At 38.8% G+C, this 19,179-nt stretch overlaps 1 protein-coding gene across 2 annotated transcripts in view; it reads left to right on the top strand.

The window, feature by feature from the left end:
• Window positions 1-19,179, top strand: part of LOC149200665 (uncharacterized) — a 337,216-nt gene that overhangs the window by 174,429 nt on the left and 143,608 nt on the right. The window lies entirely within an intron of this gene.

The following is a 19,179-nucleotide window of genomic DNA, read 5'->3' as shown; positions in this document are numbered from 1 at the left end:
AAAATGAATCATCTCACTTCTATTTATAGAATCACTAATGAGATTGATTTGCCTAATTTGGCCTATTTGAGCCCCAAGTAATAAAATAATGTGCAATGATAACGTCCCTTGGTGACAAGTCCACAAAGATAGCTCAATATCATAATAATCAAGAGGGTTGAATGATCAATAAAGTGAGTTGTTGGGCCTTTGAGGAGGCCTAATGAAGTCCTGCGTGTGCCATGATGTGAGAATGGACCTTGTTACAACTCAAACTAGCAAGGGTCCTAAAAGGGGATCCTTGAAGGGCTACGACTAGGCTAAGGGCAACAATGGAGTAATAGCCCACTGTCACCTCGACTAAGGCTCCCTGCTCTTTACGAACTTTTACTTATCGGAGGAGACCCGTTATGATGAGGATCACAAAATGGATAGGCGAATAATAGGGTGAGGGGTGATCCTGTAAGCCTATTCACAAGAGAGGCTTAAATATGTGACTTGCTTGCTTTGGGGGCAATGTTTAAAGCTCTCAAGGAAGGGCTTTAGGGGAACTTCAAGGTTTAGGTTTATGGTATATATCTTATAATGGAGATTCCTAGGCCTTGAAATTCTTGTGAAAGCTTGGATAGCAACGAATGATAAATTTGACCTATTCCAGAGGGAGAAAGGGACCAATGAAATATTTTTTAATGCAAGACAATGTGATGGTCCCAATGAGGCTTCTAGCCTAAGGAAACTAAGGGCAAGATTCAATCTCATGGCTAGGGCTTGAGATATCTCAAAATCCCACCTTGGGAATTTCTTCAAAATTGGAGGGCACCTAGGAGACACACCAATGCAAAAGGGGCCAAGAGATCAAATTTTTTTAGTGGGCGGTTTACAATATAAATGATGCCCAAGGGGACCTAATGGGCTAGACCTAGAAAAGGAGATGAATAAGGTTTGAGGTGATCACCTTTGGGTGGACTAGTGCCTAATCCTTTGTGGAGATTGGAGTCAGGTAGAATTATGACTATGGACCTTTGAATTTTCGAGGTCAAGGAGGCCTCAAAGACAACTTCTCTTAGCACTAGGGAAACAACAAAAACAACTTCAAAGACTTCATACTTCGTTTTGCAAGATAGATGGCTCGTCAAGATGAATTTCAATATTGAAACATCCCTAGGAACATTTGTTCATTATACATGGCTGATACATGAAGCATTCACTATCCAGAAACAAAATTTCGACAACTTTGCATAAAGAGATGTAGCAAATAAGCCATCGTATAGCGAAATCCCAGCCACAATGTATGTGACAAAAATAGAAAGAAAGAATAACATTAAATTGTACTTACATGTATAAGAATATATCCAACCATCCAAAATTTGCCATTCAAGAAGCTCTAAGACATGAGAAAGTAATCCAAACATCAAAATTCATTTCAGGCTCCAAAAAATCGTCCTAAAAGAAGGATAGCGAAAATCTCTAAATAGATACAAGTTCCAAATCCAAGTGATGATGCTAAAATGAATTCACATCACTTGTATTTATACACTTCTAATGAGTTCGATTTAGCTAATTAGGCCTACATTAGCCCGTAAAATAAAGTAATGTGCAAAATAACTAACTTTTGGTGACAAGCCCACCAAACTAGCTCATAAACAAAAGAATAAGCCTCTCAAGAGGTCAACTGATCAGTAATAGATGTCGTTGGGCCTTAGGCTAGGGGCTTCTAGCCTAAGGAAACCAAGCGCGAACTAGCTTGGTCGGTTTAAGATGGGCTCAGTTGAACCGATGGGTATGTTACCGAATTGGTTGAGTCGGTGTCCGACTCAGCTGGTTCAGTAACGGACTGACCACCAAACCAGTTTTCCTACCAAGCCGGCTTGAGCAGAGGTCTGGCTCGGTCTATCGAGCCAAATTTGATTCAGACCGACCTGGTTTTAAAAGTATGCATTGTTAGCCATTGATGAGAAAAAAATGGAGTCTAATTCAAAAGTAAAGGAAGGGAAATTTTCCTATAAAAGTTTTTCAATTACAGATTGAAACTTAATTATATTTAAAGGGGATACTCAAGATAGGGAGATTAATAACACTATCAACACAAGTGACTAGAAAAATTACATCAATATTAATTTGGCGAACCAACTATTAAATCTAGAGTCAAACATAGGAGAAAGAAAAAATGATTTTGGCAAACAAGAGTATGAAATTAACGATTTACAAGTAACAATTGACCTCTATGAATGCATCTCTCAATTCCGTGTCGTAACTATGTTTAACCCAAAGATTGACATCATTTTTGGTCAACCTTGGTTTAAAGAATTGGGTATGTTTGTGTTAAATGTAGAAAAAAAGGTTTTGATGTTTCCTTATAAAAAGAAGATGATCACCTTCCAAGACATGACCATGAAGTCAAAATCGATAACACGCTCATCACAAGACCTTAAAGAGATTTAGAAATTGATGTTCCAAGAGATTCAATCAGAGAAGCAGAAAGAGCTTGAAGAAGTCATCTCCAGTAAAGACAGAAATTTCGCGCCTCAGAGATCACAATGAAAAACTAGTCGAACAAGTCAACAAAGCTAAGGCCACAAAGAAGGAACTCAAGAAGCACTTATCAGAACCAGAAGAGGAGAATTTGTGTTTAAAGAACGTTAATCAAACATTATTAGAACAAATCAAAAGTTTAAAAGATGAGGAGGATACTAAGAATAAAATCAACAATCCAGAAAATGAAGAGCTTTTACGTCTAAGGAATCATAACCAAAACCTTCTTATGCAAATAAAGAAGCTTAAAAGTGAAAAAAGTCACTAAATGGCAAGATAGAACAACTCACTGAAGAAGAAGTGTTGAAGTCTCCAGTCGTAACTGTCCAAGTTGAAGATAAAGGAACAAATACTGATCCAGTCAATATCACAACTCAAGAAAACGAGAAACCAATAGAAATTAAAACATATTTAGATGTTGTAGTGCAAACAATGGAAATTCCAAGTTATGATCCAATAGCCAACTCAACAACAACAGTAGTTGAAGTAAATTAGGAAACTGCCACACACATGATAAGGGGAAGTGCAATCAGAAGAGCTACTTATCAACATCTGAATCACAATAGCAGACAACTAAGTTCGTCTACATATTTGAACCATTCAGAGTGAAAACAACAGATTTATATTCCAAGGAATACTGAAGTTTGCAGAATCCAGTCTTACGATAACAATTAATTACAAATTTCCAATGATCAGAAGATTCCATAGAAGGTTAATCTATGATGGTCAATTCCATTCTCAGTCCGACAATTTTGTTTATCACTCAGAGGATCTTATCATCTAGTATAAACGAAGATGACAAATTGAAGAATATCAAAAGATGCAAATAATTTACAAACAAAGAAACAAATCACATGCCTTGTTAGTACTAAGCTTTGAGGACAAAGCTTTTCAAAGAGGAAGACCACGTTATGAACATAATTTATATAAAAATAATAAAGTTAATGTAAACAATAATAATCATAATTAATTATTAATTAACTAATAATTAGTGGTGAAGCGACATGTCTCTATGGACATGGCCGTTAGTTAAAGGGTACTTGTCTAGGTATATATACAGGACCTTCACTTGTAAACATCATCATCTTACTTGTATTCAAATAATTACTTATCCTACAATCGTTGTCTTTGTCTTTGAAATATTCTGAAGATTATTGCTCCGTATACGAACCTCGTTCGATACAAATGGCAGCAATGGGACAAGGACTCACTGCCACCTCACACCCCTGCGATTTACGACTTTCACCGACGGGAGGAATCCCGGTATGAAGGAAATCACTAGAAAGATAAAGGTCAATGACAATGGACAATGTGATTTCCAAAGCCCATTCGAAGGAGAGGCTTAGATAATGGGTTTGGTTGCTTCAAGAGCAAGATAAGGGCTCTCCTCAAGTGATGGTATCGTAGACCTAATACTCTTCAAGAAAATAAGGTTCCTCAAGTGGCGTTATAAGACAAAGGACAAATTATGTTGTGGGACCACAAAAGGGAGCCCCGGGAAGGCCCAAACTCGACCTAGGGTTTGAATTGTCCTTAAGAGAGTGTCTAGGTCAAGTGAGGATAAAGGAAGGTTAGTAGAACAATTAACTTTTGTTGAATTATTTGAGTAGATAGACCTTCAAAATGCCACTAACCAAAGATTGCCTAAACCAAAAGGAAGTTGGAGCTAGGGCTTGATGTTTCTCATAAAATAACCATCTGACAGGCCTTAAATCTGGAGGGTTACTAGAGGAGACCCCAACGCAGTTCCTCACCAACTCGCTTTTCAAGAGGATGGCTCTAAAGGAACTCGCTTGATGCCCTAGCCAGGCTGTCTAGGGTTAGGGCAAAAATCCAAAGAAAGGATAAAAGTTTGTTTTAAGGTTGATCATCAAGGATTCAAGACCAAGTGCCCGTCTATTGGGAAATATGGAGTCAAGGCTTACTTTAATTTTAAAATTTTGCTCTATAAAGGAGACCCAAGCAACTTGGCTAACCTTAGAAGGTCAACACCACTTACTATTGGTATTTATACTACTTTGAAGATGGTTGATGGAGTTTCAAGGTAATGCAATGGTAAATAGACCTCTAGGAACATTTATTCAGTTTATCTTACACATGTAATGCATGCAATACTTCAAAATATTAATGTCTCCAAGAATTCACATTCCAATTATGGCACAATAAAACTTGACAAAACATTCCATACATTAATCATGTGACATAATAGAGAAAATGACATGAAAATGACACTTACAAGAAAAAACAAATATATCCATCCATCAAAACATCAAATAGAAGCTCCAAAATGAGATAGCAAAACTTTCCAAGCATCAAAGTGCATCCCAACATCCAAAATTTTGTCCAAACTGCAAGTCCGAGTTCTTTTTCACAAGAGAAATCAAATCCAAGTGATGATGAATGTTACAATGAGGCTTTGATGTATTTATACGAGCCTTTGAGGTGTTCGAATGGCCTAATTTAGTGTAATAATGCCCCTAAAATAAAATAGTGCGCAAAAATAATGTTGAATTTTCTGAGCCTATCCTTTAGAAAATTAATCTGTATTCTGCTGGTTTATTTCTTCTACTTGTAAATTCTGAACAAATTATTTAAAACTTTTAAATACTGAAATAAACACAATACAATCACAACATCTACATATCATCAACTGAAGGAAAACAAGCATAGAAGTGACACTGAAGCTGAAGCTCTCTTTGCCTCTCACAAGTGCTCCCTCTACTGACCTCTGCGCTGCTGCAACAATTACTTGCATGTCGCACTGTTGCACACCTCTCTGTGCTATCCTGCACCGTTGCAACACTCTCGTGCCTCTCGCACTGTTGCAGCCTACTAGCCTCGCGCTGCCCGGGGACTCCTGCACTGTAGCACTCTCTGCGGATTCATCTACATTTGTCTCTACCGACATCCACCAGTCCTGCTATTCCTCTTCAGGGATCTCGTAGCAAGGTATAATCCAAGAGGTTGGGTACCTCATGGATCCTGCCCCTCATCGCCTGTAGTCTTCCTGAATACAACTCGATGTCACCCCACTTCTTCTCAAGTGGCACATGAGCACTCACGACACACAGAACATCCATGATCCTGGTCTTCCAGACCACAAAGTCGGATGCTTCTTCCAACCTGTCCTAATCCCCCAGCGCATTCTCGACCATCTCTCTGCTCTTCTCTGTCGACTCCTCCGAGTCTCTCTACTTCTTGCTTGGAAGTTCTTTGTTCGACTCCTACTGAGTCTCTCTACTTCCTGTCTAGAAGTTCTCTGTTCGACTCCTGCCGAGTCTTTCTACTCCCCATCTGGAAGTTCTCTGTTTGACTCCTGCTGAGTCTCTCCACTTCCCGTCGGGAAGTTCTCTGTTCGACTCCTGCTGAGTCTCTCTACTTCTCGTTTGGAAGTTCTCGGTTCGACTCTTGCTGAGTCTCTCTACTTCCCATCTGGACTCCTTCTGAGTCTCGATTTCCCTCTTGGAACTCCTTCTGCCAACAGTCAAGTTGCCCCTCTCCAATCGTTTGTGCAACTGCAATACTGATCCAGATTCCCTGGCTAGAAATCTGCGTCGACAGCAACTCTCTCTACCTTGGTCTTGCCCTGCTAGGTACTGTTCTAACCACAGTACCCCACCAGCTTTGCTCCCGCAAACTGCCCACAGCTTCCTTCGCCGCAACAACTAAAGGATTGAGCCTATTTGCTCTTCGCAATCCCGGCACTGGCAAAACAACTCCCTCTGCCAATTGCGTAAGCCCTCCTGGCCTCTGCGTGAGCCTGTTTCTTCCCTTCTCAGCCTTTGCGCTGGCCTCTCTCAGGCCCAGATTGATGACGCAGTCCCTCTGCATCAACCCTTCCTGTGTTGTTTTCTGCAAGGATCAGCTCTGTCACTCGGGACAACTGAAGCTGCTGCAAATGCTTTGCTCAGCTAATGCCTTCAACTTTCCTGTGATCTGCAACCACGCTCTGATACCATGTTGAATTTTCTAAGTCTATCCTTTAGAAAATTATTTTGTATTTGCTGGTTTATCTCTTCTACTTGTAAATTTTGAACAAGTTATTTAAAACATTTAAATACTGAAATAAACACAATACAGTCACAACATCTACAGATCATCCAATGAAGGAAAACAAGCACACAAGTGACATCGTTATTTTTGGACAAATGTCCCAGAAAAACCCAATGCGGGAAAACGGTGCAGCTATTCTGAGGGTTATATTATTATGTAGTCTTTCTGAGTACAGTTTGGTGCCTAACCGGCTCACTCGACAGAGAAAAATACATGAAACAATACCTCTATATTTGGGAATAGGTATTCAGAAAACCTGTCCCATGAAACCTTTTCCGGTACAACTGAAGCTCAGGGCTGGCCCTTCTGGCCTCTATGTCAGACTCCTGCTGACTTGCATCAGCGCTAGGACCCTCTGTGTCAGCCCTCTGAGGCACTGTGCAACCTCTGGGACTCTCCACTCCAGCAACCTTTGCGTGGATGACGCAGTCCCTTTGGCCTTTGCGCTATCTCTGTTGGGCTCTGCGTGGCCTGAACTGGCTACTGCTCTCACTTTTCCTGCTTCTGCCCTGGTCTCTTCGTACTCTTTGTCTAGTAATCACTGCCCCTCACTGCTGATACCTGATTCACTTTTCCTTAGCAACCCCGCTCTAGCAAAACGAATGACTGACCACTTTGGTGTGTTCTCCAACTGACCCTCAAGCCTCTTCTTATACTTTCCTCGTTGGTCCTTCAATGGCCGAGATTAAATCTCTAATCAATGGCTAAGATTAGATTTGGCTTGATCCATGGCTTTTGGAATCTTCTAACCCAGTTTTATATTAATACCCATTAGTGTTTTGTTTTTCCTAAGTTTAGACTTAGGAACTCCATTAAAAATATTAATTATTTTAATATCTCCCAAACTGGGTAAAATCTGTCCAAACCATTTATGGGTCCTGGAGATCTCATCTGCTTTAGCCTCTCCACGAATTTTAATGGCTAGAGCACATCCGATGCTACCCCAAATCAACAAATAACACTACTTTGGTGATAAGCCCACCAAATAGCTCCAAAACATGAATAATAAACCTCTCAAGAGGGTCGAAATGATAGAACAATAGCTAATATGGCTGCTGGAAGGCCAAATCAAGTTCCTTGTCTGCCAAAATGAATAAGAGGGCTCCAATAACAATGATGAAGGGGTTGGCCCCTTAATCTCCAAGCAAATAACCTGTGGTGCCTCCAGGTGAATGTGGGGGCACAAAGAATGGCCTCATGGGTCCCCAACTGAATCAAGTAAGTCTGTGCTCCATCAATAAAGGCTGGAACGATGACACAATCCCTCCCTTGTCTCCCTAGGTGAGACAAATCCCCATTTGGGACCTGGATCAACTGCCAAGTATGTGGTGCAAGTGTGTAGCTAACAAGGCAATGCTGTCGAAGTGCTTCATCATCATCGAATAATTGGGACACGAACAAACAATAGGTGGTGCTGAAGGGTCCCTTGGTGCGTCTATGTGTTCTCTGCTATGGTGGAGGTCCATGGCTCTCAATGTTCACCCTACAACTACTATTAAGACCCTCTGGAGGGCTTGGATCCCATATAGGGAGACCAAACCCCAAGATGAATACCCATCTACAATCATGTATAACGATTCATTAGTTTAATTGAGCAAATTTGCTTACAAATAATGGAACGAAGTGGGCACTTCATAGTGCCATGCCCTTTGATAATGGGCTTTAGAATGTACATGTGTCTCCAGGCTCAAGAAGGAGGTCCATGGTAGCGACAGGTGCATGGTACGTCCATTAGATGGCAGGTGTCATATGACCTAATGATGAAATGGAGTGGTGCAACAAAGAAGGCTCTAAGCCACATGCCATGGTACAAGGGTAGCAAAGTCTACAATCACGTCAACACTCTCTCTCCTGTTGTTTAGTGGTTGGAGATTATCCCCATAAGGGAGGCTTCCTTGGCAAGACTAACGGCTTAGATTGCGAGGGTTCCAAGCAAAAGGAGGGTTTAAAGGTGATAAGAGTCTAATGGTTGTGGGAGAAGGCTCTGGCAATGCAGTGAAGGCCATGATAAGAATTACAGACATTCAAGTGCAATTTCCACCCAGCCCAATAAAATAAAGGAAAACTATTATAAGCTAGGGTTTTTTATGATATCCAAATTGATGACATGCAAAAGCATATAATAGCGAAGAAATAACATAGAAATGATGCTATCAACGAAGGATTGAAGGCTATTGAAGAGCTAAGGAAGAGATAGGTCAACTATAGGTTTTTAATGGTTAAAAATGCATATAACAACATAAACTCTAGACGTCAACCCTAAATTTGGGGTGAAAACATGCAATAAATGGGAGATTTTGCTTCTTAGATTATAGTAAATGCACTTTACACCAAAAGGACAATAAAATATAGGAACATTTTTTTTAATAAATGCAAAGTTAAACCTAACCGTAGTTACCAAGAAATAAAGAAAACAGAGAAATTTAAAAGGTGATCCCAAAACTAGACTAGTAACTGTATTCATTTGGGCTTATGGAGTCAAAGAGGGCGGGGTCAATAATAGAATGACATGGATAAACAGGGTGGAAGAGTAAAGCGCTTCTCTTAGAAACCTTATTGACTTCTTTTAGTATGAGACTTGAGGTCAAAGGATGCATGCAACAATTTCTTTGACGGATTCTTGATTGACGAATTTGTCATAACATGTAGAAACATGATTTCGTAAGAGATTTTGGACTTTTTAATATGGCACACTATAAGATCTAATTTCAAAAAATGACATGCAAAATGGAAGAAAAATGACAACAAAATTACACCATTCAATCAAAAATCACTTCACCAATCCAAAGATAATCTCTTCATGCAAAAATATCCTTCCCAGTATTGAAAATTTCCTTACGCCATAGATCTCATTAGAGGTTAATCACACACAGAGACACACTAGAAACCCCCAACTTACTTAGCAGTTGCACAACGAAAATATTCAGCAGTGAAATCAATTAAGTACACAGTGATTTGAGCCCAAAGCTCGATTATTTTATTAATCCATCAATCAAAGAATCATGGGGCTCTCGTAACAGGGATCACGACCCTCAATCATTAGTACATCTAGTACACATAACATACAATTTAGGGTTTGTGATCTGCTTCCTTATATCTACAATCTGCCCAATGAGAAGACAAGAACAAATACACAACTTACTTGTTGGAGAAGCCCTTCTCCTTCAGCCCTTTCAGTCCACATTGTCCTTCACTCTTGGCAGATCCTTTGCCTCCTCTACACAAAGAAATTGCTTCATTAACTCCTCTGTCCACTAGGTGCCCACAAGGTATTGACCCATCAAATACATTGTACATCAACCTTTAATATCTCTGCTACTCACAGTGGATCTGCCCTTCATATCACTGTATATTAGACCTCCAAAAATCAGCTTACTTACAATAGATTTTTCCATCAACCCACTACATACTAGCCCTCAAAATGCACTTTGTTCACAACTTCATTTGAAAATAGACTTTAAAACAAACTCAACGACCAACCTTTCTTTGGCATAGCAATTCTAGGCTTCTTCTTTGCATGGCGTCCTTCTCCAAATACACACTAGCAAGAGGAGATATGATGTCACTTGTGCAACTCACATGCAGTCTGTCTAGCAACCACTTGGATGATTCGAATTGCATTTGGATCTGCTCACTTGGCCACTTGTTTCTCTTCTTCTTTATTGGGATTTTCTCCCAAATTCCTATAAAGGTAACCCTTAGCTCACATTTTCCTCTAGTGTTGGAAGGTTGAGCTTGTGGAAATGCTATCATTTTGGAACTGTTTTATATCAATAAACAAAGACTTTTGAGGTCTAATGGTGCAATATTTGTGTGATGTGCATTGAGCTTGTAGGAGGTAACTTTTATGTGTTTTTATGTTGAATTTGCTTTCAATTTTGTAGCTTAAGCTTTAGCTAGGGGCATCGCTGTCCAAGGAGAAGGCCATAAGTGTTTATTGCCTTCTTGGTTTGCTTATATTCTAGGGTTGATTAGGACATGCATATTGTTTGTTGAATAACATGTCTAATCTTGTCATTATGTAAGTAGTGACCTATGCTACTAATTTTGTTGTGCAAGTTTTTCTTTTAGTGTGATATAGGTTACTCTCTAAGTTTGGAGTTGGCCACATTCTTGGTTGAATCAACCACCTTCAATCCATTTGTGAAGCACTATTCTCACCACACCAACCGATCTCTAAAGTGTTGTGGAAAGTATTACAAGAGGGCTTGAAACTATGTAGCATGGGTTTGCGAACCCGGGGGTGGGGTACGAGTGCTTCCAAAACAAACCCATAAGAACCGGGTGCGTCTAGCAAGAATAGGGTTCGCAATAACATAAATTTGGGTTCGTTTTTCCATTCAGGTTCGTCAAACCTTGATAACAAGTGCGTGGAATCCCAAAATCAGGTGCTTGAAGGTTCGTGTGGAACGAAATAAAGTTTTTTAATTAAAAATTTAAATAAAAATTTGTTGAAAGTCGACGACGATAGTTGGTTTGAGACGGTGGGGCATTCGCTAGTGTGTTTGAGGCACATACGCTCGTGTGTGCGGGAGCCTTGAGGTTACGCCTTGTTCGCTGGAACCTTGTGTGTTGGAGCCTTGTGTGCTGGTGTGTAGGAGACGAAACCTTACTGACTTGCTTTTTTTTTCCACAGAGAGGCAACCTTGCAAACCGTTATCCCCGTGCTTGAAGATTCATAGGTAGTTTGGAGTTCCTAACGTCTTCTCATACTACTTGGGTTTTATGGGTTGCTCAGAGTTCTTAATGTTTTGCAGTGCCCACTTCTTCGATAACATCTGCTACTTCCATGCATTCAATAAAGTTTAAAGTTTAAACATCCCTTGAGTGACCGAGCAAGGAATTATATAGATATATTCGATCTAAAGTATCTATTAATAAAATGGTTTCGGGAGTGCAATCATGTATTTGCATAAATTATACGTAATAATTAACAAAGCTTACCATACCACGAAATATATTTAAGCATTTTTCAGTGACAAATGAATAAATAATAAGTTACCTTGTGTGCTCTTTCATCTTATTCTACAAGGATTCTCAGTGTTCTTGATGTTACGTTTTAGAGATGCCTAGTCAAGAAGAAAAAAAAATCAATTCAGATGTGTTAATTTTAGGTATGTTCTATGATAGAGCAATTTATTTAAATTTTCACAGTTAGCAATCACATCAGCATTAAAGTAAACTGCAGATAGAACATAAATATAAATTGCAGAAGACAAGCCAAGACAAGAGGACACAAGATGTGGCGCCAGCCAGGGACAAACCCCACAATGTGGGGAAACCCTTGATCAATTCTTCTTTTATGTTTTTCAAAGTTCAACAGAGAAAGAGAGAGAGGGAGAGAGTACATTTACAACAGAAGTCAACACTTTGACTTATCTAGATCTGAGCATAGATCATCTCCTATAACGATAAGATCAGTGGAAGACATTCTTCTTCAACTGATTCTCAAAGGTGACTCCTTCACCTATCATCATGCTGCGTCTTGTCCTCTTGCTGCACCTTACTGTGTAGCACCATCATGCTGCATCATGCATCATCATGCTGCTCATGATCACTATGCTGCCCATACATCATGCTCATGATCTCATTCATCATGATACTGCCCATGTCCATGATCTCAATCATTATCATGCTGCCCTTTATGACTGCAACTTCTAGCCTTGCTAACAACCCTTCAAGCCTTAAGGCTGTCTTATGTGCCGCGCTGTCACCTACAATACTCACAGGTTTACATACTGTCCATCTAGATTACCTCACGCTGTCAACAGGCTTGTGACAACATTTGAGAGGCTCATCCTTAACGAGATCAAGATTGCATCTTTGAGTTCTAATATTATAACCAAGAATTACTGCTGAGGGTATACGAGCTAGCAGGAGCTCAGATCATCTAGACGTATGCCAAAATATGCTTTGGCCCAAAACGTAGGAGAGTTCTAGCTGCATATATTGACATCGTATATGGTGCTCTCCATGCGTATGACTCTATTACAGGACTGTGTTCTTCATTACAGGACTGTATCTCCATGCTATGCGTATATCATGACTGTCTTCCCTTACTGCGGTACTACAACATGTATATTACTGTGTATATATATTGCCATTTGCTGCAGATATCTATCTCTATTGCCTGCGTATACATAGTCATTGCTAGCATATATATGAACTCATACGCAACGTATATATATATATATAACCATGACTGCGTTGTGTTGCGCCTCTCTTCATCACTGCGGCTTGATGACTATGGTACCCTTGATTGCGTATGAGTATTCATGACCAGCGTATGTATATATAATCATGACTGCATTGTACTGTGGCTCTCTTCATCACTGCGGCTTGATGACTGTGGCACCCTTGACTGTGTATGAGTCTTCATGACCAGCGTATGTATATATAACCATGACTGCGTTGTACTACGACTCTCTTCATCATTGCAGCTTGATGACTGTGGCACCCTTGACTGTGTATGACCAGCGTATAGTGTAGGGTTTCCTAGCGTATAGGGTTTCACCATGTATCAGATTTCCTGAAGAACGTGTAGAGATGAACAACATATCTGGTTTCCTTGAACAACGTATAGAGATTCATCATTTGCCAGTGGATAGATGTCTTCTTGACCTGCATTGGATTAGGGCATCATTTTGCAACTAGGGCTCCTGCTAGGCCAGCGTATTCTTTTGTTCTCTCCTTCTCCAAAAATCCAAGGTGTGGAGAGGAGATCACCTCAAGAATACATGTGTGAAATGACTTCAAGTCCTCATCAATTTATACTAAAACGTGGATGATGAATAAACACGTCTATTGGGCATCTGAGCCTACTCAAGTTGCTAGTCGCCTTGATAATAATTCCATAATCAAAATAAATTCATATCTCCATAAATACTTATCAGTATCGGATGATCTTTAGATCAATCCTACACCTCTCAACGAGAGAGATCCAATAAAAATATTAGCTGCCATAAATATATTTAAGCATTTTTCAATGACAAATGAATAAATAATAAGCTACCTTGTGTGCTCTTTCATCTTATTCTACAAGGATTCCCAGTGCCCTTGATGTCACGTTTTAGAGATGCCTAGTCAAGAAGAAAAAAAATCAATTGAATAGTTTTCTCAAATTTATAGCTTTTAAGTTTTAACAATTAGACTTACGAAAATAGCAAAGTAGGCTTTCATACAGTAAGTAAAATGCAAACATTCTTGACATTTTGACAAGTGAACCTTGATAATTATTATTTTCCTATTAGTCCAATTCTAACGCGTGTCCTAATGGCATCAATTTTGGTACTCAAGTTGAATTAGTGTGTGTTTTAATTTCATCATAAATTTGTGTTTTTAAAATTTGTCATAAATTTAATTGATTTGTTTTATTGAGAAAAGCAATTGACTATAGATCAACGTAAGACATTGATATGGCATGTAATTTTATGTCAAATATATACAGAAAAGAGGTCTATAAATTCATGAAGTAGTGGATTGTGAAAATTATTTTTTGAATTTTTCATTGGAGATCTGTTTGATTTTTTTGAATTTTTCCTTGGAGATCTGTTTATTTTTTTTGAATTTTTCCTTGGAGATCTTTACTCGTAGCTTCTTGTTGTCAAAGTATCCATCAATTGTTTAACCTCTATTAATAAAAAAAATACTTTGAACTTTTTAAACATATTGTGTTCCAAAATTTGCGAAGTCAAAAATGTCTTCGTCAAATCCACAATATTTACTTTGGAAATATATGGATAGGAAAAAACCTCCAAAAGGTGCTTGAAGGCCAACAAGAATAAAACACAATTTCTATCAACTTGAATGGAAAGGGAGCTATATCAGAGTTAAAGCTCATTGTATGCAGATACCAAGGAAGGGTGTTGATGCTTGCACCAGAGACTTAGATGATCCCACTAGACTCCCTAGTGCACAAAGAGAGCAACAAAAGGCTGATGGTAAGGTAGGCAAGACAATCTCCAGGACATGTCGCAATGTTGATGAAAATGATGACTCCAATGAGGAAAAGCTACCATCTGATGATGAAGTTCAAGTTGGTGATGAGTATGTGCCATCTAGAGCATAAAAAAGCACTACCGGTCATGGATGGAAGAAGCCTAAACTCGGTGGCCTTTATGACATGTTTGATGTGAAAGGTAGGGAGGGTGTTGATCTTGCAATATCAAGATTTTTTTTGCATGTGGCATTCCATTCAATGCAACCCATTCAACCTATGAACAAATGGTTCGTGCTATTAATGATGGACCTCCAGGGTATAAAGTGCCTAGTTTTGAGAAGCTTTAAACTGTGTTGGTGGACAAAGAGAAATCTTGTGTTGAGAAGACAATGGCAACCTTGATGACATTTTGGAATGTAGATGGATACTCAATTGTTATGGATGGATGGACTGATTGTAGGAATCATCCATTGATAAACATCATCGACTCTTTCTTGTTTGCTCCTTATTTTCTCAGGGTCATTGATTGTTCTAGTCAAGAAAAGAACACTATGTTCTTGAAATATCAATTATGTGATGCGATTGCAGAGGTGGGGCCATCCATGTTGTTCATGTTATTACTAATGCAACTCTAGTTTGCAAAGCAACATGGGCAATGGTTCAGAAGGAGTACAAGTTAGTGACAAGTTTCAAGTTTCAAGTTTGATTTATTTTATATTTAAATTATATGAATTGCATTTTTAATTTTGATTACAAATTTGATTTGTTTTCTAATTTTTAACAATAGCCATTTTGATTTATTAATATTTTAATTTCGTCCTTGATGTACCCATGCATTTTTTTTGGACAACATGTGCAGTGCATCCTTTGAATAATACATTGAAGGACATTGGGAAAAGTGAATGGGTTCGAGAATTAATTGAAAATGGCCGCAAAATTCAAATGTTTATATGCAACTATCATCAATCAGAAGCCATTTACCACAAGCATGCCTAAATGGAGCTTCTTATATCAAGAGATACTAGATTTGCAGCTTACTACATTTTACTTAGGCGGCTTGTGCAGATGAAGGAGGCTTTATCTAACACAGTTGTTAGTGGCATGTGGGACTAGTGGAGGTTATCTACTTGAAATGTAGCTTCGGAGGTGAAGAGGTTGATTTTGGATGATTATTTTTGTGTTGATGCCAAATTTGTTGTGAAAATTATAGAAACAATTTATGATATGATCCATTATGCAGACATAGATGGTTCATGTTTAGGTGATATTTATGAGAACATGGACTTCATGTGTGAGAGGATCCAAACCATCATAGATAGAAAGGATCCTACTTTATGGCCACAACTGAAAGTGTTTATACATGGGCGGTGGAATAAAATGAACACCTCTCTTCATATGGAAACTTACGCAGTTAATCCAAAATGGTATGATCGCACAATAGAATGGAGGCTGCCTTCTTCCCAAGATAGAGAGGTGTTCAAAGGATTTTTGATCGCTATCAAGAAAATTTATGGTTGTACAGAAGAAGCCTCTAACATACGATCTCAGTTTGCCCAATTTTCACGTGGCTGAGGTGTCTTTGGTTCACATGCAACTTTGGCTGATAGACGCAAGAAGAAGGAACCACTTGATTGATGGTAGCCTCATGGTGTTGATGCTCTTGAGTTGCAGCAATTTGCCCTATGGTTACTTTTACATGTAGCTATTTTGGAGTTCCTCATATTATTTCTCAATTTCTATATTAAATTTTCATTTTAGTTTTATTTTTAAATTTTAAATAATTGAATGGGCTTCCCCTAAGAGTCTAGGTAGCTAGTTCCTCATCTTGTAAGAGGAATTGGAGTACTTATGTTTTTATCCATTCAATAAAGAGAAATAGGTTGGACTAAAAGAAGGCAGAGAACTTAGCATACATTCATACAACACTTTGTTTTATATCTCCAAAAGACCTTGGGTACAAGGAGGGTCCTTTCAAGAGATGGGACCAATACACAGATGGTGCTATGTGTGCGGACGAGGAGATACAACCAGATAGCCTTATTGAGCTACCTCTAGTTGCTATGGATGAGCAGGAGTCTCAAGATGAGAGTGATTCCTACTTAGAGGGCATGTTCACTGAAGACCTAAGTGATGCTAATGACATGGATGTTGATGATATGGCTTGAGGAAGCCATTGTTCACTGTTTTGATATTTCCTAGTTCATTTTTGGAGATGCCTTAAGGGAAATTTTGAATGTACAATGGACTTATATTATGATTCTTATTAATTTGTAAACCCCAATTTGCACATGATATCAAACTAAAAGTTTGAAATTTCAATGTAAATGTTCAATGATGTGCATGTTTAAATATTTAAAGTTTAAAATTTAAATCATAGATATTTTATTTTTCTTGTTTAAAGTTGGAAAATATACAAGTTCATACATATATATATATATATATCAAGGTTGCACGAAACGGGGAAACGGGTACGAGTTTCCGAAACGGGAAGCGATACGAAACGCGACCTCCCCAAATTTTGGAAACGGGGAAACGCGAATATATATATATATATATATATATATATTAGGAATTTAAGAAATATGTGCAATCATAAAGCATATATGATACATTCTAATTTATTACATTATGATAAAATTGTCAATTGTCAATGCATAGACTATAAGTATCTAAATTTACATCACATTTACTCATGAATAATCACATAATGAAAATAGAAATATCCAAAATCAGCCACGAGAAATTTCTAATTTTTTGTCTCGTGGTTGATTGGGAGTCTCCTCCTACATAGTCGAATGACCTTAGTGCTCTTGATTAAATACAAGTTTCATACCCTAGTACCCTACATTCTCTTGATTATTGGGAGTCTCCCCTGCATAGAGGGCTTTGTTCTCTCGATTAAATACAAGTTCCATACCCTAGTACATGATAAAATCCAATGGAAACATTGAAATCCCCCCAATCCTGAAATCCTGAAAAACAGGTAAGTCTGCTGGATTTTGAGTAAGATCTAAAATTCTACTTTCTCCATATGAAATCCAATGACGGCGAAACCACTCTCAAACATCCTGAGTCATTTCATGGTAATGTTAAAAATTTAAGTAAAAGGATGAAAATGAAAAATAAAGGAGAATATCACTTTTACTTTAAGAATTTAACATTACCATGAACTGCATATCAACACTAGGGCAAACAAATGTAAGAGATCTACATTAGAAAAAAAAAATTTAAAAAACAAATGTTTTTTTGGGGGAAACGTGGCCCGTACGGCCTAGAAACGCGTTTCCAGGCCGTACGGTACGGGGAAACGCGTTTCGTTTCGTTTCCCCGCGTTTCCGGCCGTACGGCCACGTTTCCCGAAACGGAAACGTGGCCGTACGGCCGGAAACGCGTTTCCAGGCCGTACGGCCGGAAACGCGTTTCCAGGCCGTACGGTACGGGGAAACGCGTTTCGTTTCGTTTCCCCTGGCGAAACGCCCCCTAGGGCCACGTTTCCTGCAACTTATATATATATATATATATATATATATAATATATATATATAGCTCCGACAAACCGACGTACCTTTTTTCAAAATATGATGCCCCTGTCCCTGTCCCCAAACCCACGTTTCTTGGCAACATAGGCTTGAAATCTCCCCCAAACTTTCTCCTTCCGTCTTCATCTGAATCTCAAAGCTTCTTGGTTACTTTTGATGCTTTACATTGTCATATGAAGCATTAAAAGCTAAAACATTCACTGCTGTCCTAATAACAGTTATTTTGCTAGGAAAAGGCCAAGTCCCCATGGTTTTTCCTTAGAAAATTAGAGTAGGAATTTAACTCTAATCGTAGAGATTTTTACTTAGTATTTTTGGCTAACACATGCTATTTTTTTCAAGTATTTCTAATCTCTTTTTCATCATATTTCATGCTAATTGTTTGCTGATTTTTAGCATGTCCTTGCCATAACAAGGGGAGATGCTAGCAAATTTTCATCAACATTGAAGATTTGGAGCATCCAAAGAAGATATTCAAACTCCTACCTTGTAAAACAAGTGAAACTCACCAATGTAACGTCTTCAAGAGCTTCTTTTTCGCTTTGATATTTCAAGGGAATCCATTTGTATCTCCTTTAATTACTCCACTTCCTTTATTCGCATGGGAGTACTTCTTTTCTTGATTTGATCCTTTTATTCGTAAGGGATCTCATCAAGTATTGTAAATTTTATTGGGAATTAGGGGAGATCACCTTAAGCTTCCCTCTTCCCCATTGGGGGTTCTTGAAGTTTTCTCTTTTTGTGGTTTCTTTTGTGATCGGATTTAAAATAAATGTGTTCCACAGGGACACATCCCCCAAGGTTGGGTGCACGCACCCTCGTACCCATCCAAAATGGGATAGGGGGACATTTGGGGAAACGTTTCCCCACGTCTCCCTTTTTGGGGAGACGTGGGGAGACGCGGGGATGGAGGGGGGGGACGTTTCCCCATTGTACTCCCCATAAAGGCTGCTTCTTGGCAGTCCCCCCTTAGTTTTGCTTGACAACAATAATTTATCAGTGAGGAAGCTTACTATTCAAACCTAGGGTCCTACTAATGCTATGTAATTAATGGTAATATTAAATTCTTAAAGTACTCCTTTATCTTTCATTTTGAGACATTTCTTTAGTGACTACTTGGGAAAAGTGGGAAATAATT

Source organism: Pinus tabuliformis, chromosome 2_1 (assembly GCF_031772625.1).
Source record: "Pinus tabuliformis cultivar Carrire ecotype Pingquan chromosome 2_1, CPIR1, whole genome shotgun sequence".
NCBI lineage: Eukaryota > Viridiplantae > Streptophyta > Pinopsida > Pinales > Pinaceae > Pinus > Pinus tabuliformis.
The sequence above is the reverse complement of the archived record's forward strand: the minus strand, read 5'-3'. Positions and strand labels throughout refer to the sequence as shown.